This window comes from Artibeus jamaicensis, unplaced genomic scaffold (assembly GCF_021234435.1).
Source record: "Artibeus jamaicensis isolate MK-2021 breed Jamaican fruit bat unplaced genomic scaffold, CSHL_Jam_final contig_432, whole genome shotgun sequence".
Lineage (NCBI taxonomy): Eukaryota > Metazoa > Chordata > Mammalia > Chiroptera > Phyllostomidae > Artibeus > Artibeus jamaicensis.
The window spans coordinates 4,793,666-4,818,148 of NW_026521828.1; the positions used below are offsets into that span (position 1 = coordinate 4,793,666).

Genomic DNA, 24,483 nt, shown 5'->3' on the forward strand with positions numbered 1-24,483 from the left:
CCCAACATAGGAGCACCTAAGTATATAAAGCAAATCTTGATAGGCATAAAGGGAGAGATGGGTAGTAATACAGTCATAATATACAGACATCAATAAATAGATCTTCCAGACAAAACATTAGCAAAGAAACAGTGGTCCTACATGACACCCAAGATCAAATGGGCTTAATATTTCCAGCATATTTCACCCCAAAGCAGTAGAATATACATTCTTTTCAAGGGTGCATGAGACATTTTCTAAGATAGATCACATGTTAATACACAAAACAAGTCTCAATAAATTTTAAAAATTGAAATCATATCAAGCATCTTCTTTGACCGTAAAGGTATGAAACTAGAAATAAATCACACACAAAAAAATACCTCAAAAAACACACACAGAGCCATGGAGGCTAAATAACATGTTATGAAACAATGAATGGGTTAATGGTGAGATCAGGGAAGACATCAAGAGATACTTTGAAACAAATGAAAATGAGAACATAACAACTCAAAAGGGAAAACAGTCCTAAGAGGGACATTCACAGTATAACAAACCTACCTCAAGAAAGAAAAAGTTCAAATAAGCAAGGAACTGGAAAAATAACTGTGAACAAAGTCCAAAGGGAGTATAAGAAAAGAAATAATAAAGATCAGAGCAGAAATAAATGGCATAAAGTCTAAAAAGGCAATAGAAAAGATCAATGAATAAATCAAGAACTCATTCTTTGAAAAGATAAACAACATTGACAAATCTTTAACCAGACTCACCAAGACAAAAAAATGAAAGGACCCAAATAAATAAAGTCAGAAAAGAAAAAGGTAACAACTGACACCAAAGCAATACAAAGAATTGTAAGAAAAATATTACAAATAACTATATACCAAGAGATTGGACACTCCAGATTAAGTGCATAAATTCCTAAAAAATACAATCTTCCCAACCTAAATCAGGAAGAATCAGAAAATCTGAATAGACATGTTACAACTAACAATTTGAAGAAATCATTTAAAAAATTCCCAACAAATAAAAGTTTTTGACCAGTTGGCTTCACAGATAAAGTTTATCAAACATTTAAAAACTAACACCTACCCTTCTCAGACTGTTCAAAAAAAAATTCAAGGGGAGGAAAAACTCCCAAGCTTATTTTAGAAGGCAATCATTATCCTAATTCCAAAACCAGATAAAAACACTACAAAGAAGGAAAATTATAGGCCAATATCCCTGATGAACATAGATGCTAAAATCCTCAACAAAATATTAGCAAACCAGATCTTGCAATACATTAAAAAGATCATACACTATGATCAAGTGACATTTATTCCGGGGATGCAAGAATGATACAATATCTGCAAATCAATAAATGTGATATACCACATAAACACAATGAAAGATTAAAATCACGGGGTCATGTAAATAGATGCAGAAAAAGCATTTGATAAAATTCAGGACCCATTTGTGATAACAATTTTTAGCAAATTGGGAATAGAGGGAACCATACATCAGTATAATATAGGCTCTCTATGACAAACCCACGGCCAACATCATACTCAATGAAAAAAATCTAAAATCATTTCCCTTAATATTGGGAAGAATATAGGAATGTTCACTTTCACCACTGCTATTCAACATAGTATTGGAAGTCCTAGCCACAGCAATCAGACAAGAAGAAGAAATAATAGGCAACCAAATTAGAAAAAAGAAAGTGAAACTGTCATTAGTTGCTGATGACATGATACTGCATATAGAGAACCCTAAAGACTCCACCAAAAACTTGTTAGAACTGATAAACAAATTTATTAAAGTAGCAGGATACAAAATAAATATCCAGAAATCAGTTGTATTTTTATATACCAACAATGAAGTATCAGAAAGGGAAACCAAGAAAACATTCCCACTCACAGTTGCATGAAAACAATTGAAATACCTATAAATAAATTTAACCAAGAATGTAAAAGACCTGTACTTGGAAAATTGTGAGGCACTGAAGAAAGAAATGGAAGAAGATACAAATAACTAGAAACATCTATACCATGTTCATGGATAGGAAGAATTAACATCATTACAATATCTATGCTACTCAAAGCAATCTATACATTCAATGCAATTCCTAACAAGATACCAATACCATATTTCACAAAACTAGAACAAATATTCCAAAAATATATATGAAAACACAGAAGACCCCAAATAGCCACAGCAATCATTAGAAAGAAGAACAAAGTTGGCAGAATCAGATCTTTCAAGTATTGACTTTAAGTATAGCTGACATTACTGGAGCTTCTTATAAAAGTCAGGTGCTATGTTTTGCATGCATTTTAAAATTTTATTAACAGAAAAGTCTTGTGAATTACGTACTATTATCATTCTAACTTTTTCAGATGGGAGAACTGTAACAGGGAACACAGGGAACTTCGACAAAGCACATAACTACTAGGAGGCAGGACTAGAGTTTAAAGCTAGGTAGTCTGGCTTTGATGTTAATGACTACTATCCATTGCATCTCTACTGGGCCCTTCACTTGAATACCAGAAAGTGATTAAAAATGTACCTACCTTATTATTTTCATAGATTAAACATACTCTTTCACTGTGAGATTATCTGTGAGATAATATTTCTTTTAGTTCTGATGAAGTAACAGTTAACTGAATCACCTGAGCCATGGTGTCTCTTTTATGACTTTCTCAAATCCATTCACTTATCAGACTATTGCACTCTCTGAAATACACATTTAAGGTCATTTGAATTGTGCATTTCCCCAGAAGTGATGTTTAAGTTAGTTTACCCATGAATTGGTGTTTTCAAATAACCTTATAGTAAAGACACATTTTCAACTAGGCAGGTAGAAAATATAGTATATTGGATTGACTTAAATTCGATTGTATCATGAAGAGTTTGTAAGCTACACTGAGACATTGCGAAATGTGAGAGGTTTATTTTCCAGAGGATTATTTTTTGGTAACTAACTGGTAAAACTCTTTCTCAGTCAAAAAGTATGGGAAAAGTTGGATCAGACAAAATCCAGCCTGTTTCTTCACCGTTGGACTTATTTGAAGCTTTAATATGCTAATATATATGTGCATATCTGAAAGGTAGATAGAGACATCTCCCAACATTGTTATACCAAAAAAATCTCTTTACAATTTTTGTTCAAAGTTCATCTATTATAATAAGTATCAGGTAGAATACATTTAGAAAAATTCTCTAGAGAATGAGCTCACACAATCCTCAGAGCATTGTGGCCACTTAATAAAATTTTATTGGAAGAAGGAATGGACATTAAAATCATATGTACATTGATAATAATTTATACCTAAGGCCCATCGACTATGAAATTATGGTTCAGATAATGCCACCAAGGGCCAGCTTGTGGAAAAAGAAGATAGTTTATCTTAATTATAGTGACCTCGATGGATGGACATATATTCCAAAGCCTTCTGACTCCACTCTGTATCCTGACATAGTACCATCACTCTTCATCCTCTTTAACTTCCATGTCATTTATAGTGACTGTCTTTTAAAAAGATTAATGTTGTAGAATCCATTATTGTATGGGAAATTTTAACTGAATTGAAATAACTGCAGAAACACCATCACCTTGGAAAATTGTCACATTTTCAGAGAGAAGTTTGTAACAGCCTTTCGTAAGTCTCTTTTAGCTAGAGACTGAATCAAAAAAAGAAGTAGATTAGCCAACTTTAATTTTCTTGGAAGCATTCATTTTATTTTTCAGTAAAAAAAGTATTTTATTAAAATATATTAGGCAAGAAAGCACAATTAGTAGCAATTGTTTTTTTCTAAATTTATAAGCAGAACAGTTCATTCAGGTCACTACGTTGAGGATCATTTTTAGTATATATTTATAAGATACATCACTATATATTTATAATATTTTGTTTTTATTCCCATTGCAACCTTAGAAGTAATCAAAACAAGCATTACTTTTTCTACTAGAATATTCCGATTCAATGAATATTGACTGAATATACTACAGAGAACAAAATATAAAGTCCTCCTCTCAAGGAGCTTGAAATCAAATGAGGAGAATAGGGAGCCCCCAAATCACTATAATGACAGGCAGAAAGTAGTAAGCCAATTTTAAACGACATAGAGTGCCATGAAGTTTTCAGATAGGGAGTAATCCCATTCCACTAGGTGAAAACACTTGGGTGGATTGGGCTCTGAATCTGGTATTAAAATTAGCATTATGAGAAATAAATGCAGGGCTTCTCTCCTAAGCATATTTCAGGAATGTTGACACTTATCAAATACTACTTTTTGATGTCTTTTCTGATCCTCCATACCTGAATATCATCTCTGTGCATTTGCTCAGAGCACGGAGCGCATGGATGGAAATGTGGACGAGATGACGTGCTAGGCCCAGAACATCAAGTCCTTTGATTGGTGATTATTCAATAGTGACATAGTCTCGAAGATTTTTTTAAATAAACAATGACATAATTGGGTTGATCTGGAAACACCGTGTACGATGGGGAAGTGGAGGGAAGATGAACCGAAAGTAGAGAGCGCAGTGATTCGGGAAAACCACCCTCTACTGAGGTACCGGAAGTGAGAACAGCAACCAGCGGTGCAAGAGGCACTACCAAGTGGAAATGACAAGCTAGAGCAATTACTGGGTGGCGGAGGGAGAGGGAAAACCAAAAAAGAAAAATAAACTTCAGTTTCGAGCCTGAGTGTAAAAAATCACGATGCCAAAATAAGCAAAGAAGGGAAGAGAGCCAATTTGTGCAGAGCAGACAATGAGTTCGGGTTTACTGATTACGTTTGACAGGTTGGTGGGGACAGGTACAATTTTTGAAAAGTAAGTTAGAAATACGGGGCAGGAGTCATCCAAGGCAAAGGAAATGGTTAGTAACCAACACGGCATGGGGGAAAAAAGCAGTAAGGCATGAGCAGTGGGAGATCGGAAGAGTTGCTGGCTCTAAGTAGCTGGTATCAGTGAAGACACTGGAAGATCCACACTGCGTGGATGGCAACATATTGGCTCTATCCAGTGAGAAAGGATAGAGCATAGAGGGTTGGGCAAAAGCTCTGGGGAACGTTTAAATAAGAAGCTTTTGGAAGTGCAGCCAAACAAAAGTCAAGAGAGGAAGTGGCTGGAACAGGAGGAAAGAAAATCTAAGAAACATCCTCAGTACTGTTAGCTGCTGTGTATGTACATTTTAAAAGACACCAGCACTCATTGTTCTTGTTCCGTACTTGACTTGTGTACATGACTTACGTCCAAACTACACTTCGGACATAAGAATTTGAAGAAAGAGAATTTGTCCGCTATCTAGGTATTAATTGTGGTGTTTTGTGTACTGATACGGAAGATTTAAATTTTGAATCAGCCAATGAACTTTACAAATTCCTTCAACACATTGTATCCTTTCAGTGTTAAAATATGGTGGTGTGAGCTAGACAAATGCCATGGATTCCATTTTGCTGAGATAGCTCAGCAAGGTTACGTGATTTGGTCAGGGGGTTTGACTTAAATCAGTGGAGGATTCAGGGCTTCATCCTGGGTGTACCTTCTTCAGCGCTCTTTTCTACAAGCTGTGCTGGTTACATTCTGTTCCTGTTCCTCTGGCTGCCTCTGGTAATTAGAATTCTCCTAGTACCTCCCCCACGGCCGTCTTCACAGTCCTTCATCAAGTGTGGCAGAAACAGGCCTATTTCATAAGGCAGACAGTTCTTCTGGGGATGAAGCTTCTGCATTCTTCCCTCTAAAAAAGACTACGTTCAGGTAAACTTCTGGGAAAATCAGCTTTTCTTTAGCTTGTGTTTTTTTTTTAATTTTTTTAAAAGATTTTATTTATATAAGCCATGACACCATTAAAGTCCTAGAGGAGAACATTGGCAAGAAAATCTCAGATATTCCACGCAGCAACATTTTTACGGATATGTCCCCTAGAGCAAGGAATATAAAGGAAAGAATAAACAAATGGGATCTCATCAAAATAAAAAAGCTATGCATGGCTAAAGAAAACAGTATTAAATTAAAAAGACAACCAACTGTATGGGAAAACCTATTTGCCAGTAATATCTCAGACAAAGGTTCAATCTCCAAAATATACAAAAACTTACACGACAAGACAAAGGGAAGGAGAGAGGGAGAGAAACATCAATGTATGGTTGCCTTTCATGCATCCCCTGCTGGGAATTGGCCTGCAGGGAACTGGTCTGCAACCCAGGCATGTGTCCTGACTGGGAATCGAACCGCGATTGTCTGGTTCGCAGGCCTGTGCTCAATCCACTGAGCTACACCATAGCTTGTGTTTTGTTTTTGTTTTATTGCATTCATTTGTTAATCAAAGTCTGCATTTGAGGTGTCCAAATCTTTTGCCCACTGGTGGATGACCAATGACGTACACCAGCCTCAAAGCCAAAGGCACACATCTGCTGGGACAGTTGAAGAGTGGCTTCAGTTGGAGTGTCCGCATCCTACTGAGGATTGAATTTGCCCTTGAGCAATCTTTAAATGGATTTAAGCTAGAAGACCTTTCTGAACCCCCAACTCTTTGCTCTGTCTGTTGTGCTTGGCTCCTCTTTTTGAAGCTTATCAAAAGCACTTGGATTGATCATGTGCTATAGCAAACATATCCCTTCAGATTAGGCAATGCTATCAGAATCATGCCTGGAAATGGACCTCACTTTGGGTCCAAGAAGCCTGGAAGGACAACCACATGGACACGACCCACTGCATCTTCAGGGGTCTGCTGCCCCCCCAAGACACATTTCAAAGTTTTTCGTTTAGGCCAGCATTTTTCTGGTAGGCTCACAGAACTTGAAAGTGAAACTTTTTAGACCCAGGCTCAGAAAATAAATATTTAAACATATTTTCCTTTCCTTTTACACCTACAGGCTTATTTATAGGATTATAAATGTCACATATACATATATTTACACCTAAATGGGCATGTTTTCTTGTAGTTGAAGTTTAATGCTCGTACTTCCATAAAATGCATCATTATAAAATGGAACTTGAACACATATGCTGAATCACCATTTTCATAGTCTGATTTAATGCCTGAGTATACTGCATATAATGAAACATTTTTTGTTGTTGTTCAAGTACAGTTGTCTCCATTTCCCCCCACCACAGCCCCCCACCCCACCCACAGGCACCTCCCACCCTCGATCCTACCCCCACGGCTTTGTCCATGGGTCCTTTGTACTTGTTCCTCGTAACAAAACATTTTGATGTAATCATAGACTGAAGAACAGGAAGAACTTTCTAAGGGCTTTTAGAAAGCTCTTCCTAACATACAGTGATACAGTTGTATCCAAATGGTACAATTATTTAGTTGGAAGGCAACAGCGGTCACTGAAGTCATTTTACAGATGAGGAAAAGGAAGCCCTAAGAATAAGCTTGAGGTTTCTGCCCAATCTCAAACTAACTGGGACCCCACTTCATCCAATCCAGAGACCAAGGCTCTGCGAATAAAAAATGCTTTTTAAAATATAAAGTCCTGCCCTGACGGATGTGATTCAGTTGGTTGGGCATCATTCTGCAAAGCAAAGGGTGGCCGGTTCAATTCCCAGTCAGGACACATGTCGGGGTTGTGTGTTTGGTCCCCAGTCGGGGTGTGTATGAGACAACTGACTGATATTTCTCTCTCACACTGATGTCTCTCCCCCTCTCTATCTCTCTAAAAATAAGTAAGTCTATAAATTTTTAAAAAAACCTAAAAATATCTTTTAAAAACATGAAGTCCTATGATTGAACCATCTTTAAATTAGATTCTGGATAACAGCTTTCTGGACAAAATGGGTCTGTGCTAACCCTTCTCAATAGGAATTTGTTTTTTTAAACATCATATCTCTTTTATGATCCTAACAATCATCCTAACAATTACATATATTGAAAACTTCTTTTGTGTCAAAGATTTTACTAAGGATTTTCATAGCTCATCTCCTTTAATCATTGTAAAAATTCTAAGAGAGCACAATGTTGTGACCACCAGCACCTTACACACATCATACGGGCCCAGAGAAGTGAACTTCCCGGAATCAGCTGATGTTGGGGACCCAAGATTTAAACATAAGCTCATTTGTTTTAAACTACTACATCACAAAAACACTGATAGGCATGCACTTTTAAAATTTCAAACATCTAGTGAATTTGAGTCTTTACCAAAAATAGTCATCTACAAAGATGCAGAAATAGCACGAAGTCACAAAATCACATCGGAGTAAAATTTAATTTTTGTCTATATGTTCATGAGATGCCATATGGATTAAATGAGTTAATTCCCTATCATTAGGTCTGTCAGACTCCACTCTGGGCTACTTTCCTATTTAAAAAAAGAAGAAGAAAATAAAACAACCCAAAGCTAAGGATTGTATAGACATAAAACAACTAGAGAATAGGTTGAAGGTCCAATCATCGTAGTTTACTGACTGGCATGTTTGCCTCACGGAAGCTATATCTCCCATCTATAATTGGTAGAAAATATTTTGTCCCCCTTCTTAAATGGCTCTCCATTTCTCTGTTTGTTTGTTTCTTATTTTCATTTATCTTTCCAGGTGTATTCAAACAACTTCCTCACTGGTGCCTTTCCAAACACACCTTTGCCTGCCCTTCGACCTGGCATGCCCCAGACAAAAAATAATATTAATATTAATTATTAACCTCCTCTGTTTCATACAGCACTTCACTCGTGATTTTATTATGCACAAATAACACTGTAATAGGAATTCTCTTACACATTTGCCTCCCCAGTAGACTATAGACCTCTTAAAAGTAGAAGCATGTCTTATTTAAGTCTTAATACTCAGTCCCTAGCATAGTACTTCCCACAGAACAATTGTTCATATTAAACTTTTTTGATGAATGGATTAGGTAGAATTATTTTGTATTTAATAAAACAGAATCATTTCCCACTCTTCTAATCACAACCCCTGATTTAAAGTCCCTGACTTTCATCCACGCTCTATCAGAACTCCAGACATGAGTATAACCTAGGCCCAAGCCAACCTGAAGAATTTGCAGTGGTCGACTCATAAATGGGTACATGACCCAAGTCGGTCCAATGAGGGTGAACACAAGGACTGTTTAAGGAGCTATTTGCAGAAGGAGAGGTTGAGAGTTCTTGATAGCTTTATGTCAATCCCAAGAGAGAAGAAAGCAGAGTTGAGAAATAGAAATAATCATCTCTATAAATTCCACTAAAGTTACTGAAGTCAGTCATTTCTGAGTTTGTCACAAAAATCATGGACTTTGTTAATTTTTAAAGGAAAATTTATTTTACTGAAGTCGAAGTTGAATATTTTGTCCCTTTTAGTAACAAACTATAGAAATGATCCCTGAAAGTATAGTCTTTATTTTATCCCTTTTAAAAGCAACCCCTCAACATTCCAAATAACATTTATTCAGACTATCTCAGTAACATGCAAGTCAAAAAATAAAAAAAGAAACAGAAGATGTAAAGTCTTAATTCTTATTCCATAGCTAATTTTTCCAAGCTAAAAAAAAAAAAAAGAAATCAAAGTTTAATGCTAGGAAAAGAGTAAGGGGAAGAGACCAGTGAAACAGAATTGCTTTCAGCAGGTGGAGAAGCCACACACATTCTTCCCTCCAGGGTTTTCAGTCACTAACAACCATAATGCAACATTACTCAGGGTTTGATAGCTCCCCAGTCCCTTCAGAGCCTTGGGGAGCCCTTTACAGCCACCATTTCAAATGCCTAGCAGCCAAGTTTGGTAACAGCATGTTCAGTAGCAGCTGCCAGAGAGACCCAGGAGTCTCAAACACAGAGGCCACCCGCACAGGCATGTCCATGAGGAGTTTCTCCTTGGTGAAATGGCTTGTTAGCAAGACTGAGGACAGATCAGCAACACAGCTCACTCCTTTTATTGGACACAAGCTCTTCTCCCACTTTCTGGTCACTAAACAAAAACTGATGGACCATTATGCTTAATGCAACAAGGCTAAAGAATAAGAGTTTTCCTAAAACTAGTTTCAGAATGTTGGTCCATTAACATAGTTTCTACACATTTCTGGAAATGAAGGAGAAAGCTAAGTGAATCCACTGACAAGTGAAGCATCACGAAGGTTGCAGCTGAGTCATCCTGATTACTACTCGGCACATACACACAGTTGCAGAAACCTTAAAATTAGACTGTACTGGCTCAGCTAACACTGCTTGAAATCACTTCACCTGCGGAAATTTTCTAGACCTGATTTGATTCTAATTTGCAATTTCAAAGAGCTAAGCCTGAGAGATGAAAAAACGTTTTTATTTCCCTATTTCTAAGTTAAATTGAAACTTGAGTGACTCTTCGAAATTATTCCTGGAAACAAAAGTGGAAACAAACCAAATGCACAACATGTAGGTGGTACCAGCCAGAAAGGCCATTCACACACAGAAAGGGTTTTACGTTTTATGGATGAGCATGGCAACAAACTGAACTCTACATCCAAAGTTAGTTTTTATTTAGAGTGTAAGAAAAATATAATCTCTGGGATGAAGGTTTACAACTTCTTGATTTTTTACACATTTTGCTTCATTTCTTAAAATGAGAGTTTGATTAAAACAAAGAATATTGTGATCCAACCCCAAAAGGGCTTTCTGGACAAGAACCTCAAATGACTTACTTCCCCTGGACAACTTCCCAAGGAAGGCGAGGCCTGTCAGGAGAATTTAAAGTCAGGAGTCAGGCAGCTGGTTTTTCCTTCCTTCTATAAGCTTCTGTTAGAATGATTGGGGTTTCTAATAGATTGCTTCAAGAAATAAACAGATTCAAATTCCGTCGCAAAACTACTTGGCTACATATAACCACTAAAAGTGGAGAATTGCAGAAGACCGGGCTGAAATGGTTTTCACTAGTAGGTGGAAGTCACACCAGTAAAATTCTTAGACACTTAGGCCACATCTTCCAGCATCCCAGTTCTTAATCTAAACAGGTAGAGAGTGTCAGAAATAGGCCTCACCCTGGCCAGTGTGGCTCAGATGGTTGGAGCATCATCCCAAAAGCCAAAAGGTCACAGGTTTGATTCCAGATCAGGGAACATGGACAGGTTTGCGGGTTCTGTCCCTGGTTGGGTCGTGTATGAGAAGGCAACCGATCGATGTTTCTCTGTCATGTCGATGTCTCTCTCCCTCCTCCTCTTTCTCTAAATGCAATGAAAAAAAGTGTCCTTGGGTGAAGATTAAAAAAGAAAAAAGAGAAACAGGCCTCACCTTCTTTGAACTATGCATCTGCGACTATACCACATGAACCACATAAGTGCGAGAATTAAAACTAGCATGTGCCTATTAAAATACTTGGCAAGGGCATCAGTAACTTCATTGTTACCATGGTTTATAAAAAATGTTTAACAGAATAAAACAGGAAGAGGGAATACAGAAACAATAATTAATGGAAACATATTATATCTAAAAATACTCTCCTGGGAATAATGAAGAATCAAAGATGAATGAACCTCAACCCATCAACATTATAGATAAAAGGTAATTAGCCCGATTCCTTCTTTGCCTTCTGTTGTAATGAAGAAGGCACCTTCCTGAAAGTCACACATCTTAAACGGACCCTTCAATAAGTTTTAGCAAATGAACATACAGCATTTCCATCATCTCGCAAATTTTCTCATGCTTCTCTCACTAGTCAAGGATATCCCAGTCCCTCTCAGAGCCAATCCTTGTTCTGATCATTTCTCACCATGATTAATCTTGTTCTGCTTTAGAATTTCAGATAAATGAAATCATACAGTATGTAACCTTTTGGAGAAGTCTTTCACTCAGCATAATGTTTGGAGGCTCATTCACATTTTGGTGTGTGTCAGTTCCTTTCTCTTTAATGCTGGATGGTGTAACCATGCCACTTTTGCACAAATGTGCGTGTGTAAATCATTCTCCTCTAGTGGACATCTAGATTGTTTTCACTGTGGGGCTATTGTGAATAAAAACGCCATGGATATTTTTGTACAAGTCATTTTGCGAAATATGTAGTAATTTCTCTTGTGTAAATATCTAGGAGCGAATTGGTGAATATAAAAGGTGTTTAGTTTTATATGAAACTATCATACATTTTTCCAAGGTGCTGGTAACATTTTCCACCCAGACTAATAATGTACGAGAGTTCTAGGTAATCCACATTCTCATCAATGTTGGAGTTGCTCTTTTTTCTTTTTATTTAGATATTCTGGTGGGGTGAGCAGTAGCATCTCAGTGGTTTAGTTTACATTTTTCTGTTAACTAATAATTTTGAATGCATCTTTACATGCTTATTAGAAATTCATATGTTCATGCACTTGGCTTAATTTTAATTCAGTTATACTTATTACTGAGATGCGGGGGTTCTTTTTGTATTCCAGGCATAAATATTTTGTCATTACCTTTTTTCCAATCTGTGGCTTGCTTTTTTTATTTTCTTAATGTTTGACATTGTTGAATTTTCAAATATTTGGGAGTCTCCTAGATATTTTATTGTTATTGATTTCTAATTTTATCCCACATTTGTTAGATAATGTAGTCATTAGGATTTCAGTGCCTGTCCCATGTACATGAGTATTCTGAAGGTCTTGGGCAGAGTGTTCTATACCTGTAATTAAGTCAGGGTGTTTCGTGGTGGTGTTCTGATCTCCTGGCCTTTACTAATTTGTTTGACTCGTTGGTTTTTTAATTACCAAAGGGAGTGCCAAATCTCCATATGTAATTATCTGTTTCTCCCTTTAATTCTTCCCAATGTTGCTTTATATATTTTCATGCTGTTATTATGTGCATACATATTAAGATTGTTATGTCTTGCCAGTGAGTTGACCTATATATCATTGAAAAGTCTGGCTTCATTGACAGTAATGCTATCATGTAGTCTATTTTATTTGATAGTAAAATAGCTAGTCTAGCTCTCTTTAATGTTTGCAGAGTATATTGTTTTTATCATTTTTCCTTTCAGTGGACCTGTGTTTTCACATTTAATATGCAGTTCTTGTAGAAAAGATAAAGTACTGACATGCTTTATTCAGCCTGATGAGCTCTGACTTTACTGGGCATGTTTTGTCCACCTACATTTAACGTAATTATTGATATGGTTGGGTTTAGGCCAACTGGTTGGCTATGTTTTCTGCTCGTCTCACCCTTTATTGTTTTCTGTCTCTTGTTTTTTTCCCTTCTTTTAGTGCGAATGTTTCACAAAACTCTATCTCAATTTCTTTCTTGTTTTTTAGCCATTTCTCTTTTCATTATTATTTTCTAATGTTTCCTTTGGAGATTACAACATAAATCTCTAACATTTACAATCTAATTGGAGTTAATATTGTACTAGTTTATGTAAAACAACAGATCCATTAGTTTTATAACTTTATTTATTCCACATTATGTGAGACAGTTGTCCTATATATTATATCTACATGCTATATACCCCATGATACAATGTTGTATTTTCAGTTTAAACAGTTATGTGAATTTTGAGCAATCAAGGGAACTATAAAATGTAGTATCTTAAACCTACTCAGAGTAATCTTCGTTCTTTCCTGAACATCTAAATCTTATCTCTGATTATTTTCCTGAGCTAGAACTTCCTTTAGCATTTCTTCTCCTGCAGGTCTACAGGTAACAAACATAGTTTTGATCTCCAAGTGCTATTATTTCACCTTCATTTTGAGTGATATTTCTCTTGGCTATAAATTTCTGGGTGACAAGATTTTTCTTCTCTCAGCACTATAAATACAATAGTCTTCTGTCTTCTAAACACCATTACCTCTGATAAGATGTCAGCAATAATTCGTACCATTGTTTTCTTTTATATAATGTGCCATTTCACTCTGCACTGTAAAGATTTTTCTCTTCATCTTTGTTTTTCAGTAATTTGACAATGAGGTGTCAAATGTAGTTTTCTTTGTATTTTTCCTTCTTACGTTTGCTGAGCTTTTAGAAGCACTGAATTTCTGCCATTCATCAAATTTGGGAAATGTACTCGCTACTCCACTCTTTCCCCCAATAGCCCTGTAAGGATCCAATTGCATGTGTGTTAGACCTTTCGATGCTGCTCCACAAACACTGCTCACCATTTCCACTGTTTCCCCCACCTGTGTCCTCTGATCTTGGGAAAGTCACTCTACTTCTCTGTCTTAGGTTTTCTCCCCCCTTAAAAGGAAGAGAATAGCAGGTATTTCTCAAGCTTTTGGTGAAGGTTGAGTTCATCATTGGGTTGTGCTTGGCACATCAACATCTGAAGGCTTGCACTGTTACCCCAAGGCTGACGGAGAACGTTCCATAGGAAGAGTGTGGTGCTGAGGGGTTCCAAGGAGGCGGCCACTATTTCAACTTGGAGAAGAGGCTTTTCAAAGGGATTGCAAAACAAAATTGCAAATTGTTTGCAGGGTTGAGTGTAACATCAGGTGTATCTCCAGTGTGCTGTAATAATCACTACCCTTACAGACCTCTTTCCTCCAGTGTCTTTGGAGAATATTCTTGACTCTGGGATTCTCATCCTCAAATTTGTCATTGTCATTGCCTAGCTCTTTGCCCTTGAGCATGTCAACAAACTGTCAACTTTTCTGTACTTTGATTTTCTTTACCAGTAGAAACAGGATAATGCCTATCCTGACTAACTCACAAGTTTATTGTGAAGCTATAATGAGTTACTCTTTGTGAAAATTCTTTGTAAATCATACAGTACAATAGATGGTATTTTTATATTATTGATTTAACTTCAGAAAGAAATCCCAAAGAAATGGTATCACAAGCAAGTCTTTTCAAGGACTACTAAGTCTAAGTAAGTTTATAAAAAGTAAATGTATTGTAAGTTCTAATCCAAGTCCATAAAATAAAGCTAGTGATCAATGTTTGGGCTCAAATGTCAGAAGGAATTGTGCTAAAGTTCTTTTACTGACTCTTTGACCTTGAGCAAACAAGAACATTTATTTCTTTAACTTATTGCTAAAATGCAGATAATATCTACTGGATCACCTATTAATTAAGACAGTGCAGGACAGGTTATGTTGTGATAACAAACAATTCCAAAATTTTTTGGCATATGCAACAAAGGTCTGTTTGTTTTTCTCTTACTTATACATGCTATGCGTCCTTTGAGGGTCACCCGGCAGTGGGGGGCTCTGCTTATTTTTTCTTACTCTGGAAGCTTTGCTGATAGAATAGTTACCACATAAAATTTTGTTGGTCACCAGAGAACAGATAATTGTGTACTGACTTGGCTTTGACTACAGATGTTTTACAAGCCGTAAAAAAGTCATACGGCCTCACTCAAGTTCAAGGGGGCAGGAAAGTGTATTCTTTTCATGGACCTTGGAAGAAACCTAGAAATATTTGGAGGATAACTCTAACCATTGTCACAAACAAGTTGTAATGAAATTACATGAATAAGAAATGCCTCTCACAATGCCAGGCATGTATATTAAGCATTCAGTAACGTTTTATGATGATATACTTATTATTATCTCAGTTAACTTGTCTTTACACACAAATAACTTTGAGACTTCCATAATGAACATTTACAATACTCTGATGAAGCAGAAAGCTGGAGAATCTAACAGAAACTTGAATGTCTAGGTTATTCTGTAATAAGAGATCATAATTTCTCTCCCTCTTACCTACTTGTTTATCTTCCTTATAAATAATCACAAAGCAAAGCATTGTCATTGCGTGACAATGTTATGGTGTTACAGTGCATTTGGAGCTTCGAGAAAGTACCTGCGTGCCACACACTGAATCTCTGCTTATTGAGAGAGACCCCAAAGCTGTCATCTCAGAGCTTCAAAGAAGGGATGTAACTTGCAAAGAAATCTTGCTTCTTAAACAACTTTGCGGTCATTTCCCTGGAAGCCTTCCAACTGTTCTTCCATTCTTCATGGAGACTATGATTCAGGTTGACTGTGATCCCCAAAATATCCTGGCTTCTGTTCCAGATGACAATGACAGATATGCAGGTCAGACGGAGAACAAAAGGGGAAAACAAAGGTGCCCGTGGAATGCCCAGCGCAGTTCCTCAGTACAAAGCACACTCACTGGCACTTCCTCCTGAGTCAGATGGTTTGTGCCTTACCTCTTATTTAGCCCTATGGTTGTCCGTTTTTCTGAAACCCAACAACAATTATTCAGGCTTTTTTTCCCCATTATGTAAGAATAAATATTCAGGTCCTATATATTGCTTAAAAGATCTTATTTATTTCTAGAGCGAGGGAAGAGAAGGAGACAGAGAAGAAGAGAAACATGAATATGTGGTTGTCTCTAGTGTGCCTCCTACTGGGGACTTGCCCTGCAACCCAGGCATGCGCCCTGACTGGGAATTGAACCTGCAGCCCTTTGGTTTGCAATCCACTCAGCCGCACCAGCTAGGGCAGGTTCTATATTTTATATATACAATGTAAAGGCATTCTGTATAAACTCACAAATATATAAATTACTGATATCATATAAAAATAATGTGTTTTTAGAACCAGAAGGTCCAAGAGAGAAGAAGTGGGTCAGACTTACTTGATAGCAGCTACTCCCACCTCCCATCCACTCCAGCTCCATCCTCACGGCTCTAGCACAGGCTCAAAATTTCATTAAAAAAATGAATGGTGATGTTCAGTGCAGACTCAGTGGGCTGTTGTTACATATGAAACTGTAGACCAGCTTCTGGAATATGGGGCCCCAGACTGGGGTGGCAGGAAGTAGGTAGTTTTCTTAACAAGTTCAGGATATAGAATTATCAAAGGAAGGTTGTTACGGTCACTTCCATCAAGTGTCTTCCTATTTCCTCGCCCACTGCCCCTCCCCCCACCGTACGTGCGTAACTGTGTCTCATTTAGACACATGCACTGGTTCTCAGCAGCGCTCAGTGGCTGTGAAAGTCCTATTTTGGGAGTGTGGGCACAATTAGATACTCAGTTTTATGCAGGTGTTACACCTCCGACAGGCTTTTCTTTTCTCTTTCTCCCCTGCCTTTTTTTCTTTCCTTTTTGTTTTGCTAAATCTATTTGCTGGAGTAGAATTCTGGCCCAGAGAGGTACAGCATTTGTCCGTGGGAGAAGGTGTGGGTGGGAGCGAATGTATTTTTCAAGTCGCTGCCTCACTCTGCACTCTGTGCACGACTCCTGCTGTCGGGATGGATACCTGCGAGTCTTCTTCCCTGAGGCAAGCGTCCATACTTAATTTATGGACGAGTTAAGCCTAACTTTAGAAAATACCTGATGATGTAAGACTAAGAATCAAGGGAAAAAGATCAAGTTCTCGCAGTAGCTGCTTGCTAATTAATCCCCGTGATTAACCAACCACCTGAGAGAACCGGCTAAGAATAGCTGTATCGGGCAGTATTCCTTTCTGTCTTTTTTCCTCTATCTTTGGCTATCCACACACAGAAGGAAATGGTATCTGGAAGTATTTTGACAGTTTTACAACTACAACCAGGGTGTAATTAGTTCAGTGATTTTTGCTTTGGTGAGCTATGTCTCTCAAGGAGAAGCAGAATGTCCTTTCTTTTCATCGGCAGCCTTGTTCTCTTTTTCAAATAATTCCCCTTCGGATATCTTCAGCTGTATGTGTAAGGCTTTATACATTCTTTGAGTTTTTCATAAAATCCAAGCTCTGCAGGCAACATGATCAATTCTTGATAGCACAATCCATTTCAGTATAAAATGTACAGCCAAATCAGGACTAAAAGTTCTATAGTTAATGTTTTCCATTTAGAAACAAAACCTAGTTCAGTTCATTTTTAACTGTGTAAAGAGTGTAGTAATTTATTCAGTATTCTAAAGGGTTTACTGGAGGTATGCTTGTGTGTGTGCATAAATTACATATAAAACATTGAAAAATACACTGGAAACTACCACATGCCAAACACTACAACAAACTCAGATGTCTTCATATGTAATATTATGTATTCATATATTTATCTTAAAGCTAATCATAAATGTGTTAGCTCTTTATTTCAACTTTATATGCCAATAATGATGAGATGGCATAAAATTCTGTCACTCAGACACCTCTGACAGCAGTTCATTGTAGGTCACTCCAGATCTTTATTTCCACATACACGTGAAAAAGTTTTTAAAATGGGATCTGCACACCATTTGGAAATGTAGGATGCCTTAAAAATCGTAACATTGAATTTTTCTACTAGTATCATTTCCATGCAGGTGTTTACCCTTCATGGTCCAGATTCTGCTTTCCAATGGGTCAGGTCCCTTAAAGGGGCCGAGCTGAGTTTCATCAGCCGGCAGTCGGCCCGCTAATTCTTCACAGTCGTACTGTGGTACAGGGGGGAGATGAAACAGGCTCAGAAATTGTCCTGAGATGGACCTACCCATACGACCTTCAGCAGACATCACCCTTCCATGGAATTCTTTATTTGTATTCACTGAGTGAGGGAATTAGAATAAATGACTCTCAAATGTTAGTGACTCCATCTCATCCCTCCAGGAGATCAAGGCTTCCTCTCAGATGCCCCTCCCCCCTCCTTGTGGTCTACTCAGGTGGGTCCTGGGGGGAAAAGACACAAAAGAGCCAGTCAGTGTTCATTCTTTCACCCAGGAATTTACTGAGCTCAGCCTCTGTCCCAGGTAGGCACTCGGGATACAGGGCTAAACAAGCAGCTATGATTCCCTATGCAGTATACTTTGTGTTCTGGACACTTAAACTTTCCTCTAGTATAGGTTTGAAGGTAACTCAAACCAACTTTTAGAAATTCTGGAGGCTGCTGCGTGAATACCAGGTGAAGAAATCAAGCAGGTAGGACTTAGAGTTAAAGGCCAAGCTAGTAAACGAAACACTTTTGTCTGGCTGGTTTTCTGTGCACCACTGAGCTTCTTAATCTGTGGTGGTGGTTGCTGATGACATCACATTCAAGGATTTAGAGATCCTGAGTCTGGCCACACACCAACACAGTTCTTTGCAGCTCTAAAAAGTCTGTCATATTTGGCTGGGTGTAGCACACAGTGAATTTTTATATATTAAGTACTCGTTCAAAATCAGTTAGGATACCAGTCAGCGTGCCCAGCACCTGGCACATCGCAAGAACTTAATGTATGTTTTTTTAAATGCATTCATTACTTGGGTTCATCTCTTCTCAAAGTGCTAAATCCTCACACTGGAACATAAAGGTGAGAGGCAGGGATTTATTTCATTTACTGAGACCTTAGCTAGGATACACCGAGTGTACCCCAGATGTACAGAAAGTTGAAGCAAATGAGAAGAGAGAAAATGGCCAAAGACTGCTACTCCTTTGCCTTCTAAATCTGGTGCTTGCTCATCATCCCCGCGCGAATCACGAGTGTGCCTTGAGTTCAGGATAAAACAGGAACATTATAGAATCAGAAAGTTCACTGCTGTTTCTTTATTGATGCAGCCATTTTTAATAAGAACCTACTCTGTCTTGGATATGTTCTACATTCTACACATTAAGAAGTCAAATATATGTTTTTTTTTTTCAATAACTTGCCTATGTGATTTTTATACAAAAATACTCCAAACATGTATCAGCTTAGAATGAGGATGGAGCAGGAATGCTACCCCAAAAATCTTTTCTAGGAAGTTAAACACAGTTTACAAATCAGTTTATTATTTTCAATAGTATCATCTGCAACTGTATTTCAGAAGACAGTAGGATCATGAACAAGAAGGGTGTTCTGGTTCTGTCTCACTGCTAGGCTGGTACTTACTGCTGTGTTTCTGTGTGTCTGGGGGACACACACACACTCAGAAAATGGAAGTATCTTCTGGAGGGCGGGCCCTTGTAGTACGGGCTTTCCCCACTGGGGAAATATCCTATGAACCCATCTGCATCAGTGTACCAGCTGGCATTATTATGAGAGGCTGTGTTCGGCCTCAGTGAATTGCTTTTGAAAATTTTTTCAGCATCTTTGTCCAGTTTGATGGATGATTTATGAGGACACCTGCCCACATGCGCAGAGTGTTCAGCAGTTTTGACCAAAAAATAGGGAAGGGGCGTGGCCACCATGCCCCACCCTCCCTATTCACTCAATCTGGCCCCAGGCAACTCTTTTTTTGTTCCCCAGGATGAAAAATGTCTTCAAGGGGAAATGTTTTGCCAATATGGAAGAGGTGAAACAAAAAATAGCGGAAGCCCTAAAAAGCATCAAAGCTGACAAGTTCAAAAACTGTTTTAAGCTGTGGGAAAACTTCTCAGTAGGTGTATTGCGTCAAATGGAAAGTACTTTGGAGGTGACTGAAGTTTAAACGTGTAAGGATAAATACACAATTTTTTATAAAAACTGGGTTTGGGGGGCCTCCCCTCTCATATATATTCTTTTTAAGAAAGAAAAATATCAGTGTGATGACATTGCTGCAGTACTTTTCTCCTCAACTGTGTGTGTTCGTTTCTTCAGCTGTGTGTCAGTTGCCTAGGAAACCTTGGTGGAGTAACATTTGATTGGCTGTCACCTTGGACTTGGCTGTCACCTTAACTCTCTTAATCATGAGAGTTCTGAGCAAGCAGAGTTAGAGTGATATTGTCCCAGATAAGTTCTTCTGAAGATATAATAATACCTCTCTGTGCTTATTTGCAAGCAGACGCAAGCAATACTGAGTTTGAGGTGTCATTGTCTTTCAGGGAGGCGTGTGCATAGAATTTTTGAAGATTCATAATAGACACTACATAGCACTGTTTGCTCAGTACTGCAACCTTAATCTCTTACCAGGTATTTAAAACGTGCTTTCTTACCTGTAGTTGGGGATTCTTAATTTAAGAGTCTTAATTGTAGCATCCCTCCAGAGAAGCAGAGCTCTTTCTTAAGCTGCAATGTTTTATGTGCTTGAGACGGTTAAAGAACCCATGGTAAACTCTTCCATCCTGTCACCATCTTATATCATGTATTTAATAATAATTTTAATATCTGTAATATGCTACAATTTATAAACTGTTGCTACATGTATCACCTCATTCAGTTGTTTCTGGAACCTGTGAGCTGGGCAGAATATCTCTGGCGAACTTCAAAGACAAGAGATGAAAGGCCCCAGCTTATGAAACTATTCATGTGTGATCACGAAATTGAAAAGTAGCCAAGCTGAAATTCATGCCCGAGTCTGCTGATTAAGTTCAGCGTTCTCTCCAAAAGAATGTCTAATTCTCCACATCTAATAAAATAGCAAGTCCTGGTTGCCTCCAGCTCCAAGGTACATCCCGACCCACCTATTTCTCTCGTCCTCTTTTACTTCATAGTTTTCCTCCAGTCTGCCAAGCAGCCTCGTAAGGGGTTTCCGTCATAGTGCTCTTCCTGAAATGCATTCTCCCCCAAGCAGCCAAGTATTTTAAAAATGTTCATGTAGGTGTTTTTGAAGTAAAATTCACATGCTGCGAAAGGCTCACGTAAAAATACAATTCAGTGAGTTCCAATAAATACATACTTTATACAACCACTACCAAAACTGGGACATAGGACATCTTCAGAACCTCAGAAACTTCTCTCATGTTCTCTTCCAATCCCCATGCCTCTAGGCAACCACTATTTTGGTTTCTTTCGCATGGAAACGCACATAAAGGGAATCTGTGGTATGTGTTCTTCGGTTCTGGCTTTTTTCCTCAACAACATATTTTTGAAATGCATTCATGCTCTGGCGTGCGTGAGAAGTTGGCTATTTCTAGTGCAGTGTAACATGTCCCTGTGAGCCTAGACCGGAATTTGTGTATCTGTTTTCCTGCTGATGGCCTCTTGGTTTAGTTCTTATGAGTATTTGGGAATATCATGCCACAGTTGACTTTTTAGTGAAAGTCTTCTTTTAGAATAGCTTCCCATGTACAGAAGAGTTGTGAAGTCGTAACACACTCACTTTGCCTTGTTATTAACATCATACGTCGGTGGTGTGTTTGTCACAACTAATTAACCAGTGTTGACGTTATTACTACCTACAGTTCAGACTTGACGTAGACTTTCTCCTATTTTACCCAAGGTTGTTTCTCTGTCCAGGATTTTATCAGGACCCCACGATGTCCTCAGCTGACATGTTTTTTTAGGCTTCTCTAGACGGCGACCGTTGCTCAGCATTTCCCTGTTTTCGATGACTTTGAGGGTTTTGAGTAGTGAAGAGGCATTTTGTAGAATATCTTTGAATTGGGTTTTTTTAACTTATGGTTAAACTAGAACTGTGGGGATTTGGGGGGGAAAGGCCACAGAAGTGAGGGGCTGTTCTCATCACGTCATAGCGAGACTCTATGCTACCAACATGGCATCACCGAGGAGTTGAACCGTGATCATCTGGCTGGGAATTTTCTTAGCTTTTTATTTTACATTTAGATACACAATCCATTTTAAACAAATCTTTGTGTAAGGGATCCTATGCAAAATTGTGTGCCATAGTTTTTTATCTTTAATTAGGTTCATATTTTGTGTGGAAGTGTACTTATTTTTGTAGCACATTGGCTGAAAAGAATGTCCTTTCTCCATGGAATGGCCTTGTGCCTCTGTTAAAAGTAAGTTAACCAAATTTGTGGGGCATTATTTCTGGTCTCTAGATTGTCACATTGATCTATGTGTCCATTTTTTTGGCCATAAATAAGGTGTTGTGATTATTGTAGCTTCGTATCAAGTATCAAAGTAGATAGTTTAGTGACCCAATTTTGTTTTGCTGCTTCAGTATTGTGTTGGATATTTTATGTCCTTGGCATTTGCATATAAATTTTAAATCAGTTTATTTGTATCTATAAAATCACTTGCTAGAACATGGATTGGGATCAGGTTGAATCTGTGGATACACTGGAAAAAACTGACATATTGATGGCATCAAGTCTCCCAGCCTGTGAACACGCAGTACCTCTCCACTGATTTAGATGTTTTTTCACTGGCGGTTTTTTCCTCCTACAAATCTTGTGTATATTTTCTTAGATTTATACCTAACTATTTAATTGGGGGGGGCTATTGTAAATCGTATTATTGGTTTTGTTTATTTCAAATTGCAATTTTTTATAGCTGACAAACAAGTTTTTGAAACATAAGCAATGTTATATTTCACCATTGCGCTTCAAATGCAATTTCCTTACTCTGGCCCACAAGACTCTGCCAGTCTCTCTGAATTAATCTCCGAGCAGGTAACCTTTTATTCCTAAAGTTCAAGTTTGCTGTGTTTTTAAAAAAGAAATCTTGACTTATTTCAAACCTTTTTATGCCTCAGGGCTTTTGCACTTCACTGTGCCTGGATTTCTCCTTCCCTAAGTATATTTCTGCGTGGTCCTGGCACTTTTTATTCCTCAGGTATTAACTCAAATTTCAAATGTCAGAGTAGTTTTCCCTGATCCCTACATATAAAATAGCCTCAAGTTTCCTTTCCTTACTTCATTTATCCTTCCTGGCCTTCATAGTAATCATCACTATTAAATCTGTTTTGTTTGTCATTCTTTATAGTTATCTCAGCCTTTCCCCAAACAGGATATAAGTTAGATGAGAGTGAGGACTTCACTTTTTTCATCTGCTGCCTGACTCCCAGTGCTTATTACATCTGGCCTCCTACTGAAACATTCCGTGGCTCAGTGCCGTCACACAGGGTTTGGACTCTAATTCTGCTTCAATCGGTTCCATTTTTGACGCCACTTTGCTCTTCTTTCCTCACATAGCCCTTTCTTGGCATGTGACTCTAAGTGAATTTTTCCCTGGTTCATCCTCACTGAATCTTCTCCCACAGAAAAAAAGAAGAAATGACATGACGAGTAATCATATGACCTGCAAGTCATCTCTGAAGGGCGCCTAGTCCATGATACTTACACTGATTAAGGGAATTTCCCTTCATACACTGCTGAAATAAACCACTCTCGACCTCGGACTAGTCTAGAGTAAGGCTTCCATTCAGAGGCTCATCGCATTGAGGGGATAACATCTGAAGCATACAAAGAATATGGTACTGCTAGCTTCACTTTTGTTTGTGTTAGGTGGGTAGAGATTTGCATTCATGGCCGTTGTTAGTGCTGATTTTGTATGCATTTAATTTCAAAGAAAAAAGCCACAGATTCTTATTTTCTGCAGTCCCTAAAATTCAGGGGAAGATTGTCTAAAAGCACAGTAGATATTATTAGAACCTCAAAGTCAAGCAAAAATAAAAGCCACAATACGGCTTCTGAAATATATAGATTTTTCCAGCTCCTTCACTGGCACCATCTTGGTGATTCCACAAGTCAAGCCCCCTAACATGAAAGAAGGCTTTCTGACAAAGCAAGCTTGATAAGGCAGCTGGAGTTTCTTGGAGAACGTTGACCAGAGTAATTACTGTATTTGTGACAGCAGCTGGAAAGTTTGTGTCGCTAGGGTAGAATTTAACTCCTAACCAACTGAATTCTAAGGAATCGGTTGTCACATTCTCCTCACACACATACAACAATATCACTTCTAAAAACACAAGCTATTTGATTGGATTAACAGCATAATGATTTCTTCCTACAGACGCTAGGTCCAAAAGATTTGCAAAAATATTTATATGACAGATGAAGAAAAAGTGGTTTTCTTTACTAGTCTGCTTACCCCTGCTCTGGTCCCCATAGTTGCACGTACCCTAATGTGTAGCCTACTTGGCAATTAAGTAGGGTTGTATCCTACTTGGACACAGTTAATC

General features: G+C 38.0%; 1 protein-coding gene and 1 pseudogene across 1 annotated transcript in view; one reads left to right on the plus strand and one right to left on the minus strand.

Annotated features, from left to right (window-relative positions):
- Positions 1-24,483, plus strand: part of GABRB2 (gamma-aminobutyric acid type A receptor subunit beta2) — a 240,742-nt gene that overhangs the window by 13,737 nt on the left and 202,522 nt on the right. The gene's annotated exons all lie outside the window — the stretch shown is intronic.
- LOC119046616 (uncharacterized) lies at positions 9,236-9,308 on the minus strand (annotated as a pseudogene).